At 43.4% G+C, this 23745-nt stretch overlaps 1 long non-coding RNA gene across 1 annotated transcript in view; it reads right to left on the bottom strand.

The window, feature by feature from the left end:
- Positions 1–8251: 8251 nt before the first annotated feature.
- The window catches only part of LOC132710670 (uncharacterized), a 38916-nt gene continuing 23422 nt past the window's right edge, over positions 8252–23745 (bottom strand). The window contains exons 2-3 of the long non-coding RNA XR_009621366.2: positions 11321–11509; positions 8252–8405 (exon numbers count right to left, since the gene is read on the bottom strand). This is a non-coding gene — a long non-coding RNA (uncharacterized LOC132710670). The remainder of the gene's footprint in view (positions 8406–11320; positions 11510–23745) is intronic.

Genomic DNA, 23745 nt, shown 5'->3' with positions numbered 1-23745 from the left:
AGTTGTAGTCCCACCTTAGGCACCAAAGGCAGCTGGATGGCTTTAAGCCAGTCACTCTCTCTCAGCCCTGGAAAGGAAGCAATGGTAAGCCTCTTCCGAAAAACCTTTCCAACAAAACTACAGGGACCAGTCCAGGCAGATGCCAGACGTCAGGACTAACTTGAAGATACTAAAAAATAAAAAAAATACATGATACTTTTCCAGGTATTTCAAGACTACAATTCCCAGAATTCTCAGCTTGAAATATGAATAATGGTGGGAGTTGTAATTTAATAAGGAAACAAACAAATAATGTACTGACATGATATTGACATGATAGCTGTGTTCCAATATCTCAGGGGCTGCCACAGAGAAGAGGGGGTCAACCTATTCTCCAAAGGACCTAAAGATAGGACAAGAAGCAACGGATGGAAACTAATCAAGGAGAGAAACAACCTAAAACCAAGAAGAAATTTTCTGACAGTGAGAACAATTAACTTGCCTCCAGAAATTGTGGGTGCTCCAACACTGGAGGTTTTTACGAAGAGGCTGGACAACCATTAATCTGAAATGGTATAGGGCAGTGATGGCTAACCTTTTTGCCATCGTGTGCCAAAAGCGGGGTATAGTGGGGGGGGTCGCACGTGTGTGTGCCCACACCTGTAATTCAATGTGCCCCAGCTGTTTCCGGCCTCCGGGGGGGGGGAAGGCCGTTTTCACCCTCTCCAGGTTCCTAGAAAGCCTCTGGAGCCTGGAGAGAGAGCGAAAAACGGGCCTTCTGGTCTCACCGGAAGTCGGTAAATGGGCCACTTCCGGCCTCTGGGGTGGGGGGTGGGGAAGGCTGTTTTCATCCTCCCCAGGCTCCTAGAAAGCCTCTGGAGCCTGGAGAGAGAGCGAAAAACGGGCCTTCTGGTCTCACCGGAAGTCGGTAAATGGGCCACTTCCGGCCTCTGGGGTGGGGGGTGGGGAAGGCTGTTTTCATCCTCCCCAGGCTCCTAGAAAGCCTCTGGAGCCTGGGGAGGGCGAAAAATGGGCCTTCCTCACCACCCCTCCACGGAGCAGTCCGGAGGCCGGAAACAGCTTGTTTCCCAACTTCCAGTGGGTCCAGAAGGTCTGAAAACCAGTCGGCCGGCACGCGCATGCGCGCTGCAGCTGAGCTAGGTCAATGCTCGCGTGCCCATCAATATGGCTCTGCGCGCCATAGGTTCGCCATCACAGGTATAGGGTTTCCTGCCTAACCAGGGGGCTGGACTAGAAGACCTCCAAGGTCCCTTCCATATTCAGTTATACCTATTCTGTTATAATTCTCCCATATCTGGAAGCACCTATAGACACTTGTTAAGAAGTGAAGAGCACAATTTGAATTTATTTCTGAATAGCCTTTACTGCTAAACCGTATACAGGTAGTCCTTGACTTAACAATAGTTTGTTTAGTGACTGTTTGAAGTTACAAGGTCACTGAAAAAAAGCACCATTTTTCACACTTATGACTATTGCAGCATCCCCATGGTCACCTGATTGACATTTGGATGCCTGATAGCTGACTCACAGTTACGACGGTTACACACTGTCCCGAGTTCACCTGATCCCTTTTGGCAACCTTGGGGAAGTCAGATTCACTTAACAACCATGTTACTAACTTAACGACTGCAGTGATTCACTTAACAACTGTGGCAAGAAAGGTCGTACACCGGGGCAAAATTCATTTAACCAACGTCTCACTTAGCAACAGGAAGGTTGGGCTCAGTTGTGGTCATTAAGTCGAGGACTTATACCTGTACATACGATATATATTTGCGGTTACATTTTAATGCGCAGGTGTCAAACTCAATCCCGTCACATGGGGGTGTCAAATTCTGTTAAGGATATTCTTGGCTCATAACCGATGTTATGGGTTATTGAGCAGAGTAGCCCTTGAGTATGCACATGAAAGTGGCTGAGAGTGAATAACCACAGTTAATATACTGACACACTGAGTTGTGGTAGTCTTTTACTTTTTAGAAAAAAGTAAAGCAAAGTCCAATAACAATCCAAGTTATACACAGATAAGGCGATAGTTAAAATATCAATTCAGGGATATTCCAAGTACAAAGTCTTCTTACCAGTTGTTGTCATTACACAATAAAACAGTTCTTCTTGAGTTTCAAACAGGAACAAGTTCGATATTAAAACATTCAATAAATAGTAGAAAGCAACAAGTAGCAATGATCAAACGGTGATCATACAGAGAGAACAGGTAGAGAGTAACAGCAAATAAGCAGATAAAATGGTATAATGTCCACAAGCCATGATTCAGGCTTCCCTTTAAGTACATTGGCGACAGAGCTTAGCCAATCAGGTTACAGGATGATGCAATATAGTCTTAAAACAATATAATACTTTTGATAAATATGTATTGATAGTTTATATATTGCCTGACCAATTAGTTAGACAATAGCCATTTCTTAACAAACTCAATCACGTCATATGGCATATCGCGATGCCTTCGCGGAGTGAGGGTGGGCGTGGCCTGTGTGTGACACATCTGGCCCATGGGCCACCAGTTTCAGGCCTGTTTTAATGCATTCTCTATGTGTATATCTCTCTGTGGAAAATCCTAACCCTTCTTCTCCAGTTAATGTTCTTGCCGTAAGAGGCTTAGATTTATTTATTTTTTTAAAAAAAGGCATTTACATGATTTCCGCCCAATCAACCCTTTTAAATAGATTTAATATAAACTGCCAAGACATGAAGTACAAAAACATGGCAAGGGATCAAGATTCAAAGGGCTAATATATCCACAAATCCCAGGGGGGGAAAAAATCATTAGATTTTTATATTGCATTTAAACAAGGGGACAAATAGACTCTTTCAAAACACATTGGGAGTGACAAGCGTGTGAAAGGCGAAAAGTGAAGAAACCTTCGGAAATGAGACGTGTGTTAATTCTTTGAATGGGCTATTTCAAAACCTTTTGGCTTTTTTTTTATTTCTCCTGCAAAAGACAATAAGGCGAATGCAATGTCAAATGTTAACTGTTCTTCAGCAGAGAAAGAGAGAGGGAGAGAGGTTTTAAGTGAATTCATTACAGGGTGAATGGAAAATGTTTGAAGGTAAATTAAATCCCTTACAATTTGGGAATCGGGGTGATTGCAAACGAGCGAGCGAGCGAGTGAGCAAGGGGTATCTGCGTGTAGAAGGGGGAGTGTCATACATGACACAAGTAATAAGGGCAAAACTTAATTTTTTAATGTATTGAATTATTCATTCATTCTACAGGTAGTCCTTGACCTACAACAGTTTGTTTGGTGACTATTCGAAGTTACAATGGCACTGAAAAAAGTGACTTATGACTGTTTTTCACACTTACAACCAATGATGGGATTCAGCCGGTTCGGGTCGGTTCAGGAAAACTGGTAGTTAAATTGCTGGCTGGCATGTCCCCCCTGTGGCCTGTTTTTGCTCCTAGGGGGCTGCAGGAGGCTGAGTGCTGCCTGTCACACCCCTTGGCCACACCCACCATGGCCACGCCCACCCAGCCGGTCATTAGGGCAGAGAACCGGTTGTTAAATTATTTGAATCCCACCACTGCTTACAACCATTGCAGCATCCAAGTGTTTACTGATCAAAATTCCAATGTTTGACAACGGGTTTGTATTTGTGACAATCGCAGTGTCCCGGGGTCACATGATCCCCTTTTGCTTTGATCATGTGACAAGCAAAGTCAACAGGGAAGCCAGATTTACTTAACAACCATTGTTACTAACTTGACAATTGTATTAAGTGACAATTCGCTTAATAACTGTGGCAAGAAATGGGCCGAAACTTAACAACTGTCTGGGCTCAATTGTGGTCGTAAATCGAGAACTACTTGTAATTTTTTACTTCTCCCTTTCTATTAAGAAAATTCTAGAAGTTTAGAGCTCATTCTGAGCCAGCTGGCTTGTTTTTTCACTCTTGCTGAACAAAGGAGGAAAGGAGGAAAGGAAGTTAACATAGCTTCAATGCCCTTGAAGATCTCAGATATATATATATATATTTTGGCTTTAATTTATATGCCGCCCTTCTCTGGAGACTCAGGGCGGCTTACAATGCGTTAAGCAATAGCCTTCATACTTTTGTATATTTATACAAAGTCAGCTTATTGCCCCCACAATCTGGGTCCTCATTTCACCTACCTTTGAAAGGATGGAAGGCTGAGTCAACCTTGAGCCTGGTGAGATTCGAACTTGCAGTAATTGCAAGCAGCAGATGTTAATAACAGTGCTTCAGTCCACTGTACTACAGGCTTTGATTCCCATCCCCAAAATCATGGTAAGTCTCATGTTCCTCTGACCACAGCAGGATCATGAAGTTATGGTGCCAGGTTTTGATAGCAATAGCAATAACACTTAGACTTATATACCGCTTCATAATGCTTTACAGCCCTCTCTAAGCAGTTTACAGTGTCAACCTATTGCCCTCAACCATCTGGATCTTTGTTTTACCGACCTCGGAAGGATGGAAGGTGGAGTCAACCTTGAGCCGGTCAGGATCGAACTGCTGGCAGTCGGCAGAATTAGCCTGCAATACTGCATTCTCACCACTGCGCCATTGGTGTAGTGTTCATCGTCATTAGTTGGAAGCTTCTGCAACGGAACCTAAAGGCGGGATAAATCTAAATATAGATTTAAATATATAGTCCTCGACTTACAACAGTTCATTTAGTGACTGTTCAAAGTTACAACGGCACTGAAAAAAGAGACTTATGACCGTTTTTCACACTTACGACCGTTGCAGCATCCCCATGGTCATGGGATCAAAATTTAGATGCTTGGTACATGATTCATATTTATGATGGTTGAAGTGCCTGGGGGTCATGTCATCTCCTCTTGCGACTTTCTGACCAGCAAAATCAATCGGGAAGCCAGATTTCAGCGAACAATTGTGTGACTAACTTAACAAGTGCCATGGTTCAGAAATGGATAGATTAACACTTAAAATTAAGGAGAAGGAAGAAACAGAATATTTTTTAACATGGGATTCATTTCATCAATTGCTAACTAACAGAAACAGACGTTAGAATTTTAAAAGCTTAAGAGAATGATTAATTATATAAGGAAGATTCATTGAAATGGATAAACAAATATTATGGTGATGATGATGTGATTATTATTAATGTTCTGAATATTATTGTTACTATTACCCTGTTTCTCTGAAAATAAGATCCAATTGGAAAATAAGTCCTAGCATGATTTTTCCGGATGCTCGTAATATAAGCCCTACCCCCAAAATAAGCCCCAGTTAAGATTGTCAGCCAGATGGATGCATTTAGGACTGTATTTCCCCCAAAATAAGACCTAACCAGAAAACAAGACAAAAATAAGCGTCTTTTGGAGCAAAAATTAATATAAGACCCAGTCTTATTTTCGGGGAAACATGATATTATTACTAAATTACTGTATTTTTCAAAATTAACTGTACTCAGACAACACACTCTTCATGTAGACATTGAATGTTTTATGTTTATTAAAAAATGTGTGTGTGAGTGTGTGTATTTGTTTTCGTAGATTTTCATGGGTACAGGTATGTAACAACACAGCCAACCAATCCACTTACAAAACAAAGCCAGCATTCCATACCTCCCCACCAGTATTTATAGAGAGATAGCATCTCCGATCACGCTTTGCTCACACATGCACGAAGCCGATACTCTTACTCGGATTCGAACTTGGGCTGCCTGCATATTAGGCAGTTGTTTTAACCTCTGAGCCCCATATTGGGGCGACCCCATGGACAACGGGCCTGGTGGCTCAGCAGACTAAAAGCATTGTGATTAACACCAGCTGTCTGCAATTACTGTAAGTTCGAATCTCACCAGGCTCAAGGTTGACTCAGCTTTCCATCTTTTCTAAGGTAGGTAAATTGAGGACCCAGTTTGTGGGGGCAATAAGCTGACTTTGTATGAATATACAAAAGTATGAAGGCTATTGCTTAACACACTGTAAGCCGCCCTGAGTCTCCGGAGAAGGGCGGCATATAAATCAATTTTTTTTTTAAAAAAACGTTCCTCTAGGCCTTCCTGTCCTCTACCATCCCAGCTTCAGTGACTCCATCCAGCCACCGCATTCTCTGCCGTCCCCTTCTTCTTTTGCCCTCCATGGTTCCCAGCATTAGGCTCTTCTCCAGTGAGTCCTTCCTTCTCATTAGGTGGCCAAAGTATTTGAGTTTCATCTTCAGGATCTGGCCTTCTCAAGAGCAGTCAGGGTTGATCTCCTCTAGGACTGACCGGTTTGATCTCCTTGCAAGCTCACTTAACAAAGCTTTCACTTAGCAACAGAAATTTTGGGCTCACTGTAACTGTAAATAAAATAAAATAAAATAAAATAAAAGCATGATAAGTGGCAGATAACAGGCTGGCTTGAAAATTAAGACACATTTTTTTGGGGTGGGTGAAAGTTTCAATCACCCCGTACAAATGACCTACCATCGATCCCGAGGAATTCCAGAAGGGAATAAAATGTTGAAAGGTTGTACGTGGCGTTTCTCACAATACAGGTGCCTGAACATTAATGAGCTGTTGGGAGTTGAGCCAGTTTCTCAGATAACCCTGGGGGTGATTATAGCTTGTAAAAGCCGCCCACAAAAAGACATGCGTGGGGCATATGCTGGGTTGTAATTAAAGCCACAAGCATTCATGTTAGCAAGGAGACCAGCTGCACAAAGCATTTCAAACCTCTCTCAAGCCTTGAATTAAAAATAGACACACAGAGAGGGTGAATTGTGAATCCCACATTTTATCGGTTTGACAATCCGGGAGAATGCTTGCTTTCTTCTTTTTTTTTTTTTATTATCTCAAAAATCAGAGATTTGGCGGTCAGTGTTATCATAACCCAAATGTTACGGACAACATTTTCTAGGGAGAGGAGAAATATAAATATAGACATAGGAAGAGAAGAGATAATTACCGATTAAGAATCATGGTGGCCATCAGCACTGAATGCCGATACGCGTCAAGCGTTTGTAAATCTATCGCATTGCATGGCAAATTCAATATGAAAAAGACCGGCTTATGAAAATAGACACGCCAGCCAGTCTTAGAATTAATATTGAAAATATTGAAGGATGAACCATCAACAGTAAGGAACAAGCAGTCAAGAAATACATCATAGATTAGCACTTGCTAGAACAGCCACGAAAGCCTTAGAAAATACTTTCAGATGCCTTGATGTCTTTATATCTAACAAAGGTCAGAATCATGCAAGCAATAATATTCCCTGTGACTCTTTAGGGAAATGAAAGTTTGAAGAAGCAGGATAGAAAGGGTATTGATGCCTTTGACATTTTTCTACTTCTCCTCTCTTCCCTTCCCTTCCCTTCCCTTCCCTTCCCTTCCCTTCTCCCCTACTATATTCTCCTCTCCTCTTCTCTTATATTCTCTTCCCTCCCCTCCCCTCCCCTTCTCTTCTCACCTACTATATTATCTTCTTTTCTCCTCTCCTCTCCTCTCCTCTCCTCTCCTCTCCTCTCCTCTCCCCTCTTCTCTTCTTCCCTCCCCTCCCCTCCTCTCCTCTTCTTTCCTCCCCTCCCCTCTTCTCTTCTCTTCTTCCTTCCCCTCCCCTCCCCCTCCCCTCCCTCTTCTCTTCTCTTCTCCTCTTCTCTTCTCTTCTTCCCTTCCCTTCCCTTCCCTTCCCTCTTCTCTTCTCTTCTTCCCTCCCCTCCTCTCCCCTCTCCTCCTCTTCTCTTCTTCCCTCTCCTCTTCTCTTCTCCCCTCCCTTCCCCTCCCCTCCCCTCCCCTCCTCTCCTCTTCCAATCCATCCCACTCCATTCCTATTCCATTCGATTCTCTCTCTAAAGCCCAGCATACCTATTATGATACATAATAGGCCTAGCCAGGCTCTTCTTCTGAATGCTTGAGGAAGCCTAGTCCTTTAGTAGTTACTAGCATTTAAGTTTTTTTTTCAATGACCTTAGGAGGGACATGTGAAGATCACACCCACTTTCAGAATTAATTTAGCTTGTCTTCCTAAAAGTTGCTCTTGTCAAGAAATTCCTCAAAACCTCTCTCAAATTTTGGTCTGAGATTTTTTGGAAGGCGGGGTGGGGTGGGGGAAGGAGCTAACATGGACCTTTCCAAGATCAGTTGGAAGCAAAGTTATGAATTTACTTCTGACGAAATAAGACTATAGAGGACCACATGCAGTAAGTCAATTCTTCAAACCCTAATATATGGAAATCGCTATACAATTTACTCATGGCATTGTCTCTAGCATGTAGCATGCATCAGGATAGAGCTAACAGGGTCCCATACCCCATTCTTGCCACATATATATGCCGGGGCTAGTAAGCCAACATTTTCCCAGCGTCGTATTGATGGACTGGTCATAGAATGGTGCTGTTTCATTCTTCCTTGAGTTGTTTACTCTGTTCTTTGATTCTTTGATTGTGGTGCATTGTGGAAAGATGGGCTGCAAACAAACAAACACACACACACCTAAATGTAAAATCTAGGGCGAGACTAGATTTGCCACAATTTTCCGTGTACAAATTTACTGGTTTTATAGATTGTAATTCTCTCAGCCAAAAAAGAGACAATTAATTCAGTTTTTACTACTTGAATTGTGTACAAATTATGGATGATTGTGATGAAGGAGAAGAAGGCGGAGGAGGGGGGAGGGGGAGGAGGAGGAGGAGATGATGATGATGATGATGGTAATCATATCCTCAGGGATAGTATGTAGATATATTTTCGGTCTCCCTAAAGATTTCTATATAGTTAGGCAGCATTATACATATTGAATTCTACAATCAAGTCAATGAAATACACTTCACAGATTTGATTGCTATAAATTGATTTATCTCCAAGATATGAATAAAGAAGCCGGGCTAAACGGCAGCTTCTGTGCAAAGAATTTCATTTAAGCGTCCTTTGAATTGAAAACCTCAAGCCAACTCAATGTTGCCAACTTCCTAGCACGGAGCAGAAAATCTACCTGACAGTTGCCATGGGAACACAAACAGGAAGAGCTAACCACGGGCCTATAAATCCACAGAGAAAACTCCCTTAATTGGACGGCCTTTAACCCTCACATTTTTCTCATTGCTGCGGAGCTTATTTCTAAAGAGATTATTAAATTCCTCGATTGACTTATGAGGGAATGCTTCCCGCTATATTATCATGCACTCAGGTTTCCTCATTTTTTAAAATGTCTACTTCCAAAATTTACAAAGCCTGGCAGGGCTGGTAAAAGTTAATGTAGATGTTTCCGTGAAAAATTCAAAAGATCGACTCAAAACCAGTTCCATGATGTTGCGTTCAGTAGAAAGGGAAAAGTGTGTGGGGGGGGAGAGGGTGAGAAGAGAAGAGAAAGAGAGAGAGAGAGGAAGGGAGAGAGAGAGAGAGAGAGAGAGAGAAGAGAAAGAGATGGGGGAAGAAAGAGAGAGAGAGGAGAGAAAGAGAAGAGAAAGAGAGAGAGAGTGTGAGAGATGATGGGAGGGAGAGAGAGAAGAGAAAGAGATGGGGGAAGAAAGAGAGAGAGAGGAGAGAAAGAAGAGAAAGAGAGAGAGAAAGAGTGTGAGAGAGATGATGGGAGGGAGAGAGAGAAGAGAAAGAGAGAGGGGGAAGAGAAAAGGAGAGAGAAATAGAAGAGAAAAAGAGAGAGAAAGTGTGAGAGAGATGCTGGGAGGGAAAGAGAAGAGAAAGAGAGGGAAGAGAAAAAGAGAGTGAAAGAAAAGAGAGAGAGAGAGAAAAGGGAGAGAAAGAAGAGAAAGAGAGAGGGAAAAGAAAGAACAGAAAGAGAGAGAAAGACAAGTGAAAAGAGAAGAGAAAAAGTGAGAAGGAGAGAGAGAGAAGGAGAGAGGGAGAGAAGAGAAAGAAAGAGAGAAGAGAAAGTGAGAGAGGGAGGGATGGGGAGGGAGAAGAGAAAGAGGGAGATAGAGAAGAGAGAGAAAGAAAAGAAAAAGAGAGAAAGGGGAGAGAAAGAGAAAGAAAGAAGAAAGAGAAAGAAAGAGAAGTGAGAGACAGAGTGAGAGAGAGAAAAGGTGGAAGGGAGGGAGAGAAGAGAAAAAGAGAGAGGAGAAAAGAAAGAGAGAGGAGAGGAGAAAAAGAGAGAGAGAGAAAGGGGGAGAGGAAAAAGAAAGAGAGAGGGGAGAGAGAGAGAGAGAGAGAGAGAGAGAGAGAGAGAGAGAGAGAGAGAGAGAGAGAGAGAGAAAGGCAGAAAAAAAGGGTTGTAGAGGAGAGCAGCAGATTCCACCTCCAAGAGCTGAAAAGGGTTGAAAGAGATCAAGAGATTTCACAAATCATCTTCTCATATACCTTGAAGCTTTGAAAAGGGAGAATAAAACCAGAAATCTACAGACGTGAAGTTTGGGCTCCATTAAATTGCTGTTTCATATCTGAATTGGTACCAAAAAAAGAAGAAAAAAGAAGGAAAGGAAGAAGAAGAAGAGGAATGGGAACGTCTTCCTCCTCCTTGGCAGACATTAACTGACAACTACAGATAGTCCTTGACTTACAACCATCCGTTTAGTGACCATTAGAAGTTACAACAGCAGTGAAAAAAATAACTTGTGACTGGTTTTACAACACTTACAATGGTTGCCTTAACCCCAGGATCACGTGATCAAAATTCGGACACTTGGCAACTGCTTCATATTTATGACAGTTTCAGTGTCACGGATCTTGCGATCCCCTTTTGCAACCTTCTGACAAGCAAAGTCAATGGGGAAGCCAGATTCATTTAACAACCATGTTCCTAACTTAACAACTGCCACGATTCACTTAACAAATGTAGTGAGAAAAATGTCGTAAAATGGGGAAAAATTCAGTGAACAAATGTTTCACTTAGCAACAGAAATGTTGGGTTCAGTTGTGGTCGTATGTTGAAGACTACCTGTATATAGCAGTGGTGAAATCCAACTTTTTTTTACTACCGGTTCTGTAGGCGTGGCTTGGTGGGCGTGGTCTGGCTTGGTGGGCGTGGCTAGGTGGGCATGGCAGGGGAAGGATCCTGCAAAATCCCCATTCCCTCCCCACTCCTGGGAGAAGGATATTGCAAAATCCCCATTCCCTCCCCACCCTGGGGCCAGCCAGAGGTGGTATTTGCCGGTTCTCCGAACTGCTCAAAATTTCTGCTACTGGTTCTCCAGAACCTGCTGTATTTCACCCTTGGTATTTATCTATGTGGGCTTCTCAGCTCCCAGAATAATCATTCATAGCCATAGTAGCAGTTATTCAGGGTGTCAAATTCTGGAATTTATAGTCTACAGACCTGTGGTGGGTTTCAAATTTTTTTACTACCGGTTCTGTGGGTGTGGCTTGGTGGGCGTGGCATGGCTTGGTGGACGTGGCAAGGGAAGGATACTGTAAAATCTCCATTCTTACCCCACTCCAGGGGAAGTTTACTGCAAAATCCCCATTTCCGCCCAATCAGCTGGGAATTGTGAGGCAGAGAATAGATGGGGGCGGGGCCAATCAGAATTTTTACTCCCGGTTCTCCGAACGACTCAAAATTCCTGCTACCGGTTCTCCAGAACTGGTCAGAACCTGCTGAAACCCACCTCTGCTACAGACCTGGAAATGATAAGAGTTGGGAAATGTTGTGTTAGACTACTTCAGTATTATACCTCATACGTAAGAAAACACTTATGTGCCAGTGAACTCCTGCCAAATCTTGCTCTATTGCTCTAGGTACTTCTTACTACCTCAGTCCCTCTATTGTTGGAGGCAAAACCCAAAACAGAACAAAGACAACAATAACAACAAAAGCCCTTTCATATTTTGATGAAAGATGCTTGTTTCAAAACACAAGGAAAAGACAATGGTGCTGTCTGAGATTTGCAGACATTTCATTACTCACTAGGTAATATCACCCTGCTACTGAGTGTCAGTGCTCCGTGCTTATAACTATAGTTTGCCCTCTCATTTTATTAGTGGGATTGTAGTTTCTCCCTTCATAGTTGCTTGATTAGGGTATTGTTTACTATTTGATTGTCTCCTTAATAGTTCCTTGATTAAGATATTGTTTTCTGCTTGATTGTTTGTGTGGCATTAATCTCTGCTTATCTGGATTTTGGCTGCTGGCTAGGGTATTTCTGGTCCTTTTGTTTCCTTCTTAGTTTTTTATTGTCTTTTTTGAAAGACATGTTAATTTGTCCAGAGTGCCTATCTTCCAGGAATTCCCTAGATTAAGATTAAGATTAGATTAAGATAACCTTTATTGTCATTTTTTTTTTTTACTGTGAGCACACTGGCACACATTAAAAATGAAATTCTGATGCCTGCTCTCAAAAGAAAGTATATATCTACCCATATACATACATAGCACACATGCTAAAAAAGGTAAAGGTCCCCCTCACATATCTGTGCTAGTCGTTCCCGACTCTAGGGGGCGGTGCTCATCTCCGTTTCAAAGCCGAAGAGCCAGCGCTGTCCGAAGACATCTCTGTGGTCATGTGGCCGGCATGACTCAATGTCAAAGGCGCACGGAACGCTGTTACCTTCCCACCAAAGGTGGTCCCTATTTTCCTACTTGCATTTTTTATGTGCTTTTGAACTGCTAGGTTGGTAGAAGCTGGGACAAGTAACAGGAGCTCACCCCATTACGCGGCACTAGGGATTCGAACCGTTGAACTGCCGACCTTTCGATTGACAAGCTCAGTTTCTTAGCCACTGAGCTACTGTGTCACATGCTATATACATACATACATACATACATATATATAGTGTACACACACACACTAATAACTGTCCATTTTGAATACATAGCAGAAAGAGGAAACCTCAGAGTTTACAAGGTTGATACTACATGGAACAAAACTGTGACTGAATCTGGATGTTCTGCTTTGGATACCACAAAGCCTCCTCCTAGAAGTTAACTAGGAAAATAGGTCATGAAGAGGATATGTAGCATCCCAATCAATCCTACAGACCGTTCTCAAGCATCACTTATATGCCTATGTCCTGGATAGAAGAGAGTGAACTGCCAATGATCTTTTCTGCCGTCCTCACCACTCTCTGCACCACCTTCCTGTCTGAATCAGTAATGCTTCCAAACCAGACAGTAATGCAATATCGTTCGTCCCTCTAGTGAAAGTGGTAAGGACAGGGGAAGGAAAATGTATTTTTCTCATGCAACATAGAAAATGCAGGCGCTGCTGTGCCTATTTCACCGGTGTCTCGCTGTTGAGTGACCAAGCTGGCTTACTACTCATTAGCTGCACACCCAAGAAACTTGCTGCTGCTAACCACCTCCAGGGTTGAATCATTAATAACACAGAGGTGTGTGTTATTTTCTGCAATCAACAATGATCTCTTTAGCTTAGAGTTTTTTTGGATCCAGCTTGCTCTAGGATCCTCACAGTTTCCCAGTGTGGAACCCTGAGCTCCATGCATTTTCTGTTGGAAAAGAGAATTTCGGAAATTGTAATGCTCCAAGCAGACCACAAGATGGTACTGGTCTTCTCCAAATAGGCACTTATCTGGCAGAATCTCAAAAGAGATGCTGTAGGTATCTCAATGTATTACAGATCACAAACTAAAAAATAAACAGAAATAATAGCCTACCCTATGCCTGGCTTGAAGAAGCAATAAAAGTCCACCAGTATAGACAATTCACTAATTTGTATTGAGAAATAAAATAATAAATAAGAATAAAGTTAGCACCTGATAGGGAGAAGGAAAAAAGAAAAATGGGGAGGGGGGAAGGAAGGAAGGAAGGAAGGAAGGAAGGAAGGAAGGAAGGAAGGAAGGAAGGAAGGAAGGAAGGAAAGAAAAAAGAAAGAGAAAGAAAGAAAGAAAGAAAGAAAGAAAGAGGGGGAGGGAGGAAAGAAGGAAGAAAGGATTAACAAATGTGGCAAGGAAAGTCATAAAATGGGGCTTAGCAAATTTCTCACTTAACAACATAAATTTTGGGCTCAATTGTGGTCGTAAGTTGAGGACTTAGCCTCATATTGCAGTGATATTAAACATGGTATGTTGATCCCAATGGGGATGAGTCACCCCTAAGTGTCCTGCAGAAGAATTTGCTTCCAACTAAGATCTTCTCTCACACCATAGCCTGCATCTTCTTCTTCTTAAAGATGTTGTATATTCTAAGAGGAGAATACATATCTATTCCTTGCAGTACAAGGAAACAACAGCCAATCATCGGCCATCAACCCATCCGTCAATCAATAGGAAGGCACCACATAAATATGATTCATAGACTAGCCCAAAGCACATACTTCAGTTGAGAGAAGTTCTCTGAAGATGGGTTCCAGCATGAATCCAAAAAAGCTTGGAAGAGTAAATTTCCCGGTGACCAACCCAGATTCGATCTTACAACATGTCTAACCAATCCAATCCATCTTCAACAGATGCTTAGGAAGCAACTCTACATTTTTATTGATCTCCCTGTTCCTACTCATGGACTTTCTAAATGAATCTACATGGGGTTTGTCTTCTTCTTAAGAAAGAAGACAGTGTACTATCCAGCTGTACCAACAACGCATCTTTATAGTATAAATCTTCTGCCATTCTTTCAAAGTAAGTTGATCTTACTATTCCCATATTGATACCATTTTGATACCGTGCTGGCCCTCAAACATTTCCAACTTGGTGAACATTGCCAAGAGGCGGCATGGTGGCTCAGTGGTTAAGATCAGTAGTGGGATTCAAATAATTTAACAACTGGTTCGCCCAGAGTCAGGTTGGCTGTCGTGGGAGGCGTGGCCCATCCCCATTGTCCAGCTCCGCCATACATGCGGGACAAGCTTCCTGTGACGGCTGACCTGACTTTGGCTGTTGTTCAATTACTCCCCTCCCCAAGTATCAAAGTGGATCCTGGGCTCTACACTGCAATGGAGAAATGGAGCGGCCGGCACGAGGGGAGGAGGAGGAGGAGCAGGGAGAAGAAAGAGGGAACGTGACCTTCCCTTGTGCTGGCCGCCCCATTGCCCATTTCTCCATTGCAGCGCAGTGTCCAGGATCCACGTTGATAGTGGGGGGTGGGTAATTTAACAACCGATTTGACCGAACCGGTGAAAACCGGCTGAATCCCACCACTGATTAAGATGCTGGGCTTGTCAAATGGAAAGCTGGCCTGAGATCTGAGCGCAGTGATGAAATTCAATTTTTTTTAGTACCGGTTCTGTAGGCGTGGCTTGGTGGGCGTGGTGTGGTGTGGTGGGCGTGGCTTGGTGGGCGTGGCAGGGGAAGGATACTGCAAAATCTCCATTTCCACCCCACTCCAGGGGAAGGATATTGCAAAATCCGCAATTCCTCCCCACTCCTGGGGGAAGGATATTGCAAAATCTCCATTCCCACCACACTCTGGGACCAGCCAGAGGTGGTATTTGCCGGTTCTCCGAACTATTCAAAATTTCTGCTACCGGTTCTCCAGAACCTGTCAGAAGCTGCTGGATTTCACTCCTGTCTGAGTGCCATGCGACGGTGTGACCTCTCGTCCTTGCTCCAGCTCCTGCCAACTTAGCAGTTCAAAAGCATGCAAATGCGAGTAGATAAATAGGTACCACTTCAGTGGGAAGATAACAGGGTTCCATGATGTCATGCTGGCCATGTGACCACAAAAAATGTTTTCAGACAGTGCTGGTTCAATGGCCTTGAAACGTAGATGAGCACTTCCCCCTAAAACCGGCAACGACTAGCAGAATAAAATCTGCAGCGACTCCTTTTTTTAATATTTCCAAGGCAGCTTATGCCTGCAAACTTTCCACCCCTTCTCTGCTACACCTTTAAACATCACATTAAAGTAGGAAAAGTTTAATTAGCCACACAATCCGTTTCTTCTTTCAAGGCCACCGTTCACTATTCGAGAGAACAATCGGGAGACCTTTTTCAGAGAGAAAAGGCAATTCAGGCAGCCAAGGTTTTGCGACAAAGGCAGAACGCGTGCATTAAATTCCCTCTTTAAAATGAAGTGGGATCTTTGAGGGCAGAACTTTGCTTAACATCAAAACAAGGTCCTTATAGAGGGAGAGATTTAAAAAAAAAAAAGACAATAGAGCTGTTTGGGAGATTGGGAACAATGACAACAATAATATAAAAGTAGTAGTATTCCATAGAAGCCCAGGCATGTACACATACTCAATGCCTCTTACTTTCCCCCCCACTCCCCTTCTTCTTATTGGTCCCTTTCAATTTAGTGAAAAGAAATTGCTTTCGAGCGCTTTTCAAAGGAGAAGAGAATTGTAGCAAATACTCATGGATGGAATGCTGTCTGTTCCATCGACGAGAGATCTAACCGAGAACGAAGGAGAAATTTCCTGAACAATTAACCAGTGGAACGGCTGGCCTTCAGAAGTTGCGGGCGCTCTATCACTGGAGGCTTTTAAGAAGAGACTGGACAGACATTTGTCTGGAATGGTAGGGTCTCCTGGTTGAGCTGGGGGTTGGATTAGAAGACCTCCAAAGTCCCTTCCAACTCTGTTATTCTGTTCTTGTTGTTTGGTTGTTGTGGTATTCCTTTCCTTTCCTTTCCTTTCCTTTCCTTTCCTTTCCTTTCCTTTCCTTTCCTTTCCTTTCCTTTCCTTTCCTTTCCTTCCCTTCCCTTCCCTTCCCTTCCCTTCCCTTCCCTTCCTCATCTATTTACTTCCTTTCCTTTCCTTTCCTTTCCTTTCCTTTCCTTTCCTTCCCTTCCCTTCCCTTTCCTTCCCTTCCATTCCTCATCTATTTACTTCCTTTCCTTTCCTTTCCTTCCCTTCCCTTCCCTTCCCTTCCCTTCCTCATCTATTTACTTCCTTTCCTTTCCTTTCCTTTCCTTTCCTTTCCTTTCCTTCCCTTCCCTTCCCTTCCTCATCTATTTACTTCCTTTCCTTTCCTTTCCTTCCCTTCCCTTCCTCATCTATTTACTTCCTTCCCTTCCCTTCCCTTCCCTTCCCTTCCCTTCCCTTCCCTTCCCTTCCCTTCCTCATCTATTTACTTCCTTTCCTTTCCTTTCCTTCCCTTCCCTTCCTCATCTATTTACTTCCTTCCCTTCCCTTCCCTTCCCTTCCCTTCCCTTCCCTTCCCTTCCCTTCCCTTCCCTTCCTCATCTATTTACTTCCTTTCCTTTCCTTTCCTTTCCTTTCCTTCCCTTCCCTTCCCTTCCTCATCTATTTACTTCCTTTCCTTTCCTTTCCTTTCCTTTCCTTCCCTTCCCTTCCCTTCCCTTCCCTTCCTCATCTATTTACTTCCTTTCCTTTCCTTTCCTTCCCTTCCCTTCCTCATCTATTTACTTCCTTCCCTTCCCTTCCCTTCCCTTCCCTTCCCTTCCCTTCCCTTCCCTTCCCTTCCTCATCTATTTACTTCCTTTCCTTTCCTTTCCTTCCCTTCCCTTCCTCATCTATTTACTTCCTTCCCTTCCCTTCCCTTCCCTTCCCTTCCCTTCCCTTCCCTTCCCTTCCCTTCCCTTCCTCATCTATTTACTTCCTTTCCTTTCCTTTCCTTTCCTTTCCTTCCCTTCCCTTCCCTTCCTCATCTATTTACTTCCTTTCCTTTCCTTTCCTTTCCTTTCCTTCCCTTCCCTTCCCTTCCCTTCCCTTCCCTTCCTCATCTATTTACTTCCTTTCCTTTCCTTTCCTTTCCTTTCCTTCCCTTCCCTTCCCTTCCCTTCCCTTCCCTTCCCTTCCTCATCTATTTACTTCCTTTCCTTTCCTTTCCTTTCCTTTCCTTTCCTTCCCTTCCCTTCCCTTCCCTTCCCTTCCCTTTCCTTCCCTTCCATTCCTCATCTATTTACTTCCTTTCCTTTCCTTTCCTTCCCTTCCCTTCCCTTCCCTTCCCTTCCCTTCCTCATCTATTTACTTCCTTTCCTTTCCTTTCCTTTCCTTTCCTTCCCTTCCCTTCCATTCCTCATCTATTTACTTCCTTCCCTTCCCTTCCCTTCCCTTCCCTTCCCTTCCCTTCCATTCCTCATCTATTTACTTCCTTTCCTTTCCTTTCCTTCCCTTCCCTTCCCTTTCCTTCCCTTCCTCATCTATTTACTTCCTTTCCTTTCCTTTCCTTTCCTTCCCTTCCCTTCCCTTCCCTTCCTCATCTATTTACTTCCTTTCCTTTCCTTTCCTTTCCTTCCCTTCCCTTCCCTTCCTCATCTATTTACTTCCTTTCCTTTCCTTTCCTTTCCTTTCCTTCCCTTCCCTTCCCTTCCTCATCTATTTACTTCCTTTCCTTTCCTTTCCTTTCCTTCCCTTCCCTTCCCTTCCTCATCTATTTACTTCCTTCCCTTCCCTTCCCTTCCCTTCCCTTCCCTTCCTCATCTATTTACTTCCTTCCCTTCCCTTCCCTTCCCTTCCCTTCCCTTCCCTTCCCTTCCTCATCTATTTACTTCCTTTCCTTTCCTTTCCTTTCCTTCCCTTCCCTTCCCTTCCCTTCCTCATCTATTTACTTCCTTTCCTTTCCTTTCCTTCCCTTCCCTTCCCTTCCCTTCCCTTCCTCATCTATTTACTTCCTTTCCTTTCCTTTCCTTTCCTTTCCTTCCCTTCCCTTCCCTTCCTCATCTATTTACTTCCTTTCCTTTCCTTTCCTTTCCTTCCCTTCCCTTCCCTTCCTCATCTATTTACTTCCTTCCCTTCCCTTCCCTTCCCTTCCCTTCCCTTCCCTTCCCTTCCTCATCTATTTACTTCCTTCCCTTCCCTTCCCTTCCCTTCCCTTCCCTTCCCTTCCCTTCCTCATCTATTTACTTCCTTTCCTTTCCTTTCCTTTCCTTTCCTTTCCTTTCCTTTCCTTCCCTTCCCTTCCCTTCCCTTCCTCATCTATTTACTTCCTTTCCTTTCCTTTCCTTTCCTTCCCTTCCCTTCCTCATCTATTTACTTCCTTCCCTTCCCTTCCCTTCCCTTCCCTTCCCTTCCCTTCCCTTCCCTTCCCTTCCCTTCCCTTCCTCATCTATTTACTTCCTTTCCTTTCCTTTCCTTTCCTTTCCTTCCCTTCCCTTCCCTTCCTCATCTATTTACTTCCTTTCCTTTCCTTTCCTTTCCTTTCCTTTCCTTTCCTTTCCTTTCCTACCCTTCCCTTCCCTTCCCTTCCTCATCTATTTACTTCCTTTCCTTTCCTTTCCTTTCCTTTCCTTTCCTTTCCTTTCCTTTCCTTTCCTTTCCTTTCCTTTCCTTTCCTTCCCTTCCCTTCCTCATCTATTTACTTCCTTTCCTTTCCTTTCCTTTCCTTTCCTTTCCTTTCCTTTCCTTTCCTTTCCTTCCCTTCCCTTCCCTTCCCTTCCCTTCCCTTCCCTTCCTCATCTATTTACTTCCTTCTTTCCTTTCCTTTCCTTTCCTTTCCTTTCCTTTCCTTTCCTTCCCTTCCCTTCCCTTCCCTTCCCTTCCCTTCCTCATCTATTTACTTCCTTTCCTTTCCTTTCCTTTCCTTTCCTTTCCTTTCCTTTCCTTTCCTTTCCTTTCCTTCCCTTCCCTTCCCTTCCCTTCCTCATCTATTTACTTCCTTTCCTTTCCTTTCCTTTCCTTTCCTTTCCTTTCCTTTCCTTTCCTTTCCTTCCCTTCCCTTCCCTTCCCTTCCCTTCCCTTCCCTTCCTCATCTATTTACTTCCTTTCCTTTCCTTTCCTTTCCTTTCCTTTCCTTTCCTTTCCTTTCCTTTCCTTTCCTTTCCTTTCCTTTCCTTTCCTTCCCTTCCCTTCCCTTCCCTTCCCTTCCCTTCCTCATCTATTTACTTCCTTTCCTTTCCTTTCCTTTCCTTTCCTTTCCTTTCCTTTCCTTCCCTTCCCTTCCCTTCCCTTCCCTTCCTCATCTATTTACTTCCTTTCCTTTCCTTTCCTTTCCTTTCCTTTCCTTTCCTTTCCTTTCCTTTCCTTTCCTTTCCTTTCCTTTCCTTTCCTTTCCTCCTTCCTTCGCTCCTGTCTTTCTCTCTCTCTCTCTTTCTTCCCTTCCCTTCCCTATAGGGCCGTGATGATGAACCTATGGCACGCATACCACAGGTGGCACACAGAGGTCTCTCTGCGGGCACACCAGCCATCGCCCCAGCCCAGCTCCACCGTGCATGTGTGTGTGCCTCCCGCCAGCCAGCTGGTCTTTGGGTCTCTGCCGTGCATGTACAGGGCATATGCAGGAGACATGCATGCACATGCCTGGGTGGGGCACTTGCACTGCATTTTGGGGGCTCACATGGCACCCCCGCACCCCATTTTGCTTGCCCTCTCTTGGTCATCCTGCCCCTGTTCCTCCCTGCTAACAAGCCGTCCCAATCCTAAAGGGCCCTGGGCTGACTCCGCCTACTCCTCCCCACATTCCTCTGAAGCCAATGAAGCTGCCCACTTGATCTCCATCGACTCCAGCCCTGGCTCGTCTTCCTCCACAGATTCAGGCTCCAACGGGGGCATGACAGTGGTGCCTATTTATCTATTTGCATGTTTTCAAACTGCTAGGTGAACGGGAGCTCACCCCATCATGCAACGCTCGGGTCTCGAACCCAGGCCAAGCTCAGTGTATTTAACCGCTGAGCCACGGAGGCTTCTATGGAATTAGGAGAAGCCAGCAAGTCTGCAGAATGCTGGAGAAACATGCCTACAAATACCAGATAGGATATTTGACTCTAATATACATTTTCTGCATTGTATTTCTGTTCCTGTGTTGTTGTTGTTTTTTTCTGGAAAAAGGAAGAATTCATTTCAAACGTTAAAACATTTGATGCTTTGTGCCATTGACTCAATTCTAAGCCAAAAGGGTCCTTGAAAAAATGTTCAGACAAAACAGGCTAGAAAACGAAGGGACGCATATTCATTTCAACAAAAGTGAGGGGGTGCTGACACAATTTGCACAGCCAAAGTGAAGAGGCTGACTGATTAGATTTGATGAAAGCAACATCTGAATGGTCCAGAATTGTTTTGAGATGTTGCTATGGAAAAGGGCTTTTAAGGGCTCTTCTCCAGGGATGCTGCCCAAAGAATGTATAAGCAATGATTTGGCTTTCAGATTTGTGAAGATGATCTGAGGGGACCCCAGACTTGTATCATCTTCTTCTTCTTCTTCTTCTTCTTCTTCTTCTTCTTCTTCTTCTTCTTCTTCTTCTTCTTCTTCTTCTTCTTCTTCTTCTTCTTCTTCTTCTTCTTCTTCTTCTTCTTCTTCTTCTTCTTCTTCTTCTTCCTCCTTTTCTTCTTCTTCTTCTTCTTCTTCTTCTTCTTCTTCTTCTTCTTCTTCTTCTTCTTCTTCTTCTCCTTCTCCCTCTTCCTCCTCCTCCTCCTCCTCCTCCTCCTCCTCCTCCTCCTCCTCCTCCTCCTCCTCTCCTTTCATAGACTCATGGATTCATGGACTCAAATATGAACTGGAAACCATTCCTTCTTGATTAGATTAGATTAACAGAGTTGGAAGAGATCTTGTAGGTCATCTAATCCAACCCCCCGCCCAAGCAGGAGACCCTACACCATTTCTGACAGAGTGCAGTCCAATCTCTTCTTGAAAGCCTCCAGCGATGAAGCTCCCACAACTTCCGAAGGCAACTTCTGTTCCATTGGGTGATTGTTCTCAGTGTCAGAAAATTTCTCCTTATTTCTAGGTTGAATCTCTCCTTGGTCAGTTTTCATCCATTATTCCTTGTCTGGCCTTCAGGTGCTTTGGAAAATAGCTTGAACCCCCTCCTCTCTGTGGCAGCCCCTCAAATATTGGAAGACTGCTATCATGTCTCCCCTGGTCCTTCTCTTCACTAGACTAGCCTGTAACCATTTCCAGACAAACTTTGAGTTTCTAACATTTCTTGTGAATTTCAATCCATCTGGAACTCTTTCACGTTACTTCACTAGTTTTTGAAACGTTTGAAGTTATCTACTTGAGCAAATCAATCACTATCGACAGGCTAAGTAATTACATTTACAAGCTTAGACACCGTAACCTGCAGCCCCTTACTTAAGCTGTTACAAGCTTCCTAACCTGCTTTGTTACTGATCACCATATCTATGACTTAAATCAGATAGGTTGATATCTGCTAGAGACTTGTCAAAATGTCGGCAAATAGGATGAAGTTTTCTCCTCACCCCCCCAATTCCTAAGAGCTTATATCAACAGCCAAGGTTCAAAAAGTCATTAATAGCACTGTATTATCTTTCTTTCTTTTTTTTAGTCTTTATCAACTCGGCCATCTTTTGATTTGGGATGTGACATCTTTGACGGAAAATCTCTAACTGGGAACATCGAGAGCAAGCAAGCAGACAAAAAAACCTGCCACATTCGGAGTGAGCTTAGAAAGCTGCCGTTTTTGATATTCGGCTTGATACTCAGAAATCAAGATTTCTATCACCGGAGCCCATGTGGCTTTCCTGCTCAAGAATGCAAGCAAACATTAGAAGGGATATCCGAAAAGGTTAAAATCACGGCAACCGGACCAAAGTTTAATTAAACCTGAGGTGTTTTGTTATTCATCCAAGTAAGTTCTTCAGTCAAAGTGAAAATTTGGGGAGTCAGAGAGTTGTTGGAAAGAACTAACTCTTGTCATACAGACTGCAGCGGGGTTTCTCCCCAAAATGACAAGCAACATGTAAATGAAGGTTCAATCATCCAGGACAAAAGTATATGAAACAGTTAAATCGTGACAACTGAACCAACGTTTATTAAAAAAAAAATTAAATTGTTATTAAAGTTTATTTACATGTTGCTTTTCATCTTGTGTCTCTAGAACCATAAAACCTACAAACTTGAAATTTGCCACGTATGTTCCTCTTGGCTTCTAGGTGCTCGCTAAGAAAGGATTTTTCGAAATGACCATCCGATCATTAGTATTTCTTATATTATTATTAACATGCTCTGATGCTAAGGAGTTAGATGTTCTATTCCCCTGCGCCACCCGAAAAGAACTCTGTTCCAACTGCCACTTGGGCGAGGGCGTGACTCATCTGGCCTGCCAGCTGGGAGTTTAGACATTCTACTCTCTACCTGAAAGGGAGAAAAGGGGATAAGATAGGAGAGGCTTCTCTGGGGCCAGCCTGAGGGAGAGAAGGGGATAGGAGAGGATCATTGGGGCCAGCCTGAGGGAGAGAAGGGGATAGGAGAGGATCAATAGGGGCAGCCTGAGGGAGAGAAGGGGAATAGGAGAAGAGAAGCTTCTGTGGGGTAAGGCTGAGGGAGAGAAGGGGAGAGGAGAGGCCAATCATAACTACTCATTAATTTTCAAGCTGTAAGTGTCAATTTATCAAGCCTGATCCCATAGTTTTGCAGCGGAGCACGGGTATCCATCTAGTATGTATGTATGTATGTATGTATGTATGTATGTATGTATGTATGTATATAATGTAGCATTTTATACTTCCTTATGCATGTTTTTAAAAGGCTAAAACAATGCAGCTTTATTTTGCAAGGGAAATCTCTCTGCCTCACAGGTTTCAGCTAGATTTTCAGTGCAAAGAAACTTGGCAAGATGCCTTGTGAACTGTGTGGGAAGGGATTGCATACTTGGAGAAGCTAATTTGGGGAACAGAACACCCTGTTGCTCTGCAGTTTCCAGAAAGCTGATGAAGAAATGACATTCATGAACCAATCAAAGTACTTACGCACTGATACCTGCTTGAAGAACCCATAATCCTTATGCTACACAAGGACAAAATAATTAGCAAAAAAAAAAAAAAGCATTCCTGTACATACATCCTCAGAAATAGCACAGCTACTAATCCCTCCGATAAAATTGACGGAAAGAGATCAGATGTAGTGTTAGAAAAGACCCTAACCCAAAATGATGCCTTGTAATAAATGTCAGGTTAACATTTCCTGCTTTTTGAGGCAGGAAACAAATCAACAATCTCTAAAATGGGGTACAGAATACAGGATAATAGAGTTGGAGGGGATCTTGGAGCAGGGATGGGATTCAGCCGGATCAGATCACTTCAGATGAACTGGTAGTTAGGGCC

Source organism: Pantherophis guttatus, chromosome 7 (genome assembly GCF_059756535.1).
Source record: "Pantherophis guttatus breed Tessera chromosome 7, ASM5975653v1, whole genome shotgun sequence".
Taxonomy (NCBI): Eukaryota; Metazoa; Chordata; class Lepidosauria; order Squamata; family Colubridae; genus Pantherophis; species Pantherophis guttatus.
This window is presented reverse-complemented; position numbering and strand designations above follow the sequence as displayed.